This window comes from Falco punctatus (genome assembly GCF_963210335.1).
Source record: "Falco punctatus genome assembly, chromosome: 3".
Taxonomy (NCBI): domain Eukaryota; kingdom Metazoa; phylum Chordata; class Aves; order Falconiformes; family Falconidae; genus Falco; species Falco punctatus.
Window position 1 is genome coordinate 32,941,308 of NC_137582.1, and position 4,462 is coordinate 32,945,769.

Here is a 4,462-nt window from a genome sequence, read left to right on the forward strand (position 1 = left end):
TTTAGTGGGCATTTATAGTTTGAGCTCTGCATGATATTTTCACAGGGCTACATAAAACTGAAAAGCCCTTAGTGTGTCTCCATCCTTCCATCACAGTATTGCTTTCTTTAACTCCTCTTGTACCATATGCACTGAAAAACAAGACCATAACAAGAACCATCTTTATTTTCTAGTTTGTGCATGGCTTTTAAGGATGATATTTGGGCACAAAACCTGATACCATATGGTACCACGATACTGGATTCAGGGTTGAGAGAAGTGGTTTAAAGAAACAGAGCAAGGATGATAGCTGGGAGGATGTGCTGAGCATCTGAGATGGTGAGAAAGACTCAGGGTTTGTGTGGGTGGAAGAAGCAAAGGGATAACTCAGGTGAGGAGCTGGGTGGAATGAAGGGATCAGACTAGGTGTGGGAGGCAGCCAGATCAGATGTGTGGGAGCAAATCTGAGAATTTCTCTGACAGCAAGTAGAAACCTGATACAGAAGAAAGGGGAGAAGGAAAGCACAGAGGTTTATAAGCTGGGAAGGCAAGGGCAGCACAAGAGTGCCTGCTGCAGATCCTTCCCTGCAATACTTCTGCCACAAAAACTGTGTGTGACCCCAGCTTACCCTCACGGTCTGCAGGTCTGCCTTTTCTCACCAATGTAAATGGCACCTGCTGGAGAAGCTATTTAAATATGTAGGCAATAGTCTGTAACTCACTGCGCAAAGTCTGAGAAGACGATACCGGGAGATGCATCCTACAAGGAGACATGGCAGAGCCTTTCAGGCACAGCCCTACTATCAGTGAGGGGACACAGCACCAACCCATCCAGGACTGTACGCAGGTGCACTGGCCCTCTCTGACTGCTGGTGACATGCCAGCGTGCCCATCTGTCCCTGCTGGAGTCCCACCGCTGGTACCACCACGTTATTCCACACTTTGGAGAAGGGGTCAGGGATAGGGAATGAAAGTGACAGAGGGAGTCTCCTCCAGTTTCTTTGCTCCCTACTCTCCAGATGAGGTGGTTCTGCTGTGGCATGGGTCACCACGTGACACTTCAGATACGTGCAATTGCCATCCGTTGTCATCCTACTATGTTGCCATATGTAGTCCCCATTGCTCCTTCAGCCTGAACCGCAATGGGGAGTCATCCAGGCAACGCTATAACAAATTTTGGCAAGGGAAGAAAGCAAATCTTCAGAATGTATTTTCCATTGCTGCTATGAATATCAGTAAAGAGCTTCAAAATGGCCACATATATTTTTGAGAGCTGATGGCAATGGAAATGAGTATTTAAACAGCTTCTCAAGCACATGCCATAACTGCTCTGCTCCTAGAGGTGAAACCAAATGAGAAATCCAAGGATCCAGGTACCAAGCTCTGTCAGAGCATCTTTGTGACTGTACTCTGTAGGGTGGGGTTGGCGAGGAACTAACGGAATTGTGACCCACATCCAGGACTTCACCGATGGTCTCTAAGCTGAACTTTGCATTGGACCAAGTTCACAGCACAGAGTATGAAATAAACTCAGTCAAGATGACATCTTTGCTCCCTATGCATCCAAATAAATTACATTTGCAACTCAATTTTCAGTATGAGGGTTGGACTATTTAGGTGTTTAAAATTTATACTCTTAAACTGGAAATTTTCTCCTAATGAGAACTAAAGACTAAATGCAGAGCAAAGTAAAGATCATTAAAGGCATTAGTAGAACAAAATGAAAACTTTTTCTACAATCCCTAACAGGTAGAATACAGTCCTAGGTTCCTGGCAGGTTTGGCTGGAATTTTTGGGGAAATGTTCGTCTTTCTCCTATCTCACTGGCAAGCAGCCTTGTTTCCTTTTTGTGTCACCTGAAGGAAAAAATCAGCCTGCTTGTCAAGCACCGTGCTGCCCGTAGGACTTGGTCCTGCTCTGCAGTTAGTAACTATGTGTTAACAGATAGCAAAGCCAGCGTGCCGCAAGGTTTTGCAGATTTTCAGCTGGAAGTGGAAAGATTTGTGAAATTTGGGGAGGGTGGAGAAACACAGTGCTCTGAGATCTAATGGCTTTCTTCTGCCCAGTTACACCTGATAAAAGGGAACGGTGGGTGCCCCCAGGTAGATGCACACCAAAGGGGCCAGTGCTGAAACCCCACTGCTCACCTTGCAGGTGCCGGGGCTGAGCTGACTGCTGCGGGCACGTTGCACAAGCACGTCTGATGGGAAAGAGCAAGACGTGCTTCAGCAAAGGGACAAATATGCCCGGTGTGAACCCAAGCAATATTAACAGATGTTGTATTATATTATATTAACTAGTGACTTGTGCCGCAAGTAGCAAGGGCCCAAGCAGAGCCACACAGGTGTTACAGCCACACCAGGTGACGCAGGCCACACCTGTTCAAGACTTCTCTGCGAGCAAGAGCGCTAGGTTCTCACGCTTGGCTTATGGATGTACAGGACCAGGACAGCTGCAGCAACGGAGTTTCAATCAACTAGAAATGCCCCACAAATATGGGTCAAGGGTGGCAGAAGTTTCTGCGTAAGTAATTTTCCCTTTTTTTATTAATAAATTAATTTTAATTAATGAATTTTATGTCTTTATTAATTATTACTTAAAAGTGTGGGATAATTAATTTTAATTATTTTTTTTAAAGCACCAACCGTTAAGGAAATGCTAATATTCTTTGGACACCTGATAGGGACTTTGATACAAAACTAGGGAGGAGGTTGCAGTAGAAATCAGGTCTCTGCCTGTCCCCCAGTGGGACCAGGACCTCACCACCTGCCCTTTCTGTGCAGCCTTATCGCCTGTCTCTTGCTGCCTGGTCTAATCTACAGTTAAGTGTGCATGCAGGTGGAGGTGCTTCACTGAGGGGTAATCACAGGGCTGCACACCCCCAAATACCTATGACATGAGTGTACTCTCACAGGAAGGCCCCCCCGGGTCCTGTCCCTGCTTTGAAGCAGGCAGAGACTAGGTTTGAATTTAAGGTTTTCCTCCAGATGTAAGAGCAGAAGTACGGCAGCAGCCCCCTCCCTCCTCTTCACCAGTTTTGTGAAAGGCACCTGCTTTTCTATAAATATGAACCTGACACTGGTTTAAGAAATTGCTGAAAATTAAACAAGAGATTTTCATTTGATTTTCTTTTTTTTTTTTTTTTTTTTTTTTAAACCTTTGGGTGAAATTAAATGTTTTCAGTTTATCAGATATTCTGACCATGTACAGTTTCCCAACCCAGTGTGCGGAGCTGAACTGGGGAGTTGGCTCCATTCCATGTTTTTTAACTCTTTCCTAGCAACTTAGGTTTCTCTCCTGTCTTTGTGACGTGTGCCTGTAATTGTCCTGTTTCTCTTACAAGTGGTATTTACAAGACAAAAAAGCTGCACTTGCATTACACACTTGAACAATAATAATAAAAGTAAACAAAGAGTCTAATTTAAATGATTTCTCATGGAGGCTAGAGAAATCAGGAGAGAAGTGAATGAGGGCTGCTTGAAATCATTTGGGGAAAAGGTTAGGGAAGTTAATCTGGGCACATACAAGGAAACATCTAGATGAAGGATCCTTTAATACAGAACATGTCATTTCCAGCTGATATTGTGGACTAACCCCAGTATTTGGCCTGAAGTAGATCAGAGTTGGGAGCAGAATTGGTCTAAAGTTTCGTAGGTCTCACCAAGGACAGGGGATACTTTGGACATCTTTGGGTGGGAGCCTGCCTTTCATCAGGACTTGCCATGGGCCAAAGAAACACTCTGTACTGGGCAAATTTAGACAAAAATCTTCCCAGCTGCATGTTGTGAGATGCTGAGACCTTGGTGATGCTCTAGCACAGCACCCCTGAAGGGCAGGCCGGCCGGGTGCACAGGGCAGCACCTCGCTGGCCTCTGTCTCGAAGGGCAGAGGGTCTCAGGGTTGCTCTGCACATCAACCCTGGGAACCTCAAAGCCGTCAGGGTCTAACGGGATGGAAGGGAGCCTGCACAGTTTGGGAAAAAACTTTTGCAGGGTGAGAAACTCTTCAGTGAAAAGCCCGGAAAAAAATTAAAAGTAATAAAAATCCAAACAGTGTTTTCACCCGGCACCTCTCCTAACCACCCCCAACTGCTAACCTGCTCTCCTCATGCATGCATGCCATCAGAAGCAAACTCATTCCCCTCATTAACATTTTAAATGGTAAAAACATTTTTTTGGGGGAAAAAAAAAAAAGGAAGGGGGAAGGGAACAGGGAAAGGGAAATGAAAAGGAGAAAGGGAAATGAAAAGGAAAGGGGAAAGACCCACAGTCTCGCTGGGCTTACACCCCCTTACACCCCACAGAGGTAATCGTGGCTCCAGAAAAAAAAAAAAGGGGGGGGGGGGAGGGGAGGCAAAGGAAAAAAAAAGAAAGAAAAGCAGCGGAGAGACAAGGAAAAAAGGCAAAACATAAAAAAAAGACACCCCCACCCTCCCCCCCCCCGGCTTGCAGTTGCTGCCTGTGCTGGAGGGAGGGGGTCGTAC

General features: G+C 45.6%; 1 protein-coding gene across 6 annotated transcripts in view; it reads right to left on the minus strand.

Annotated features, from left to right (window-relative positions):
• Nucleotides 1-4,462, minus strand: part of NECAB1 (N-terminal EF-hand calcium binding protein 1) — a 104,346-nt gene that overhangs the window by 69,431 nt on the left and 30,453 nt on the right. The gene's annotated exons all lie outside the window — the stretch shown is intronic.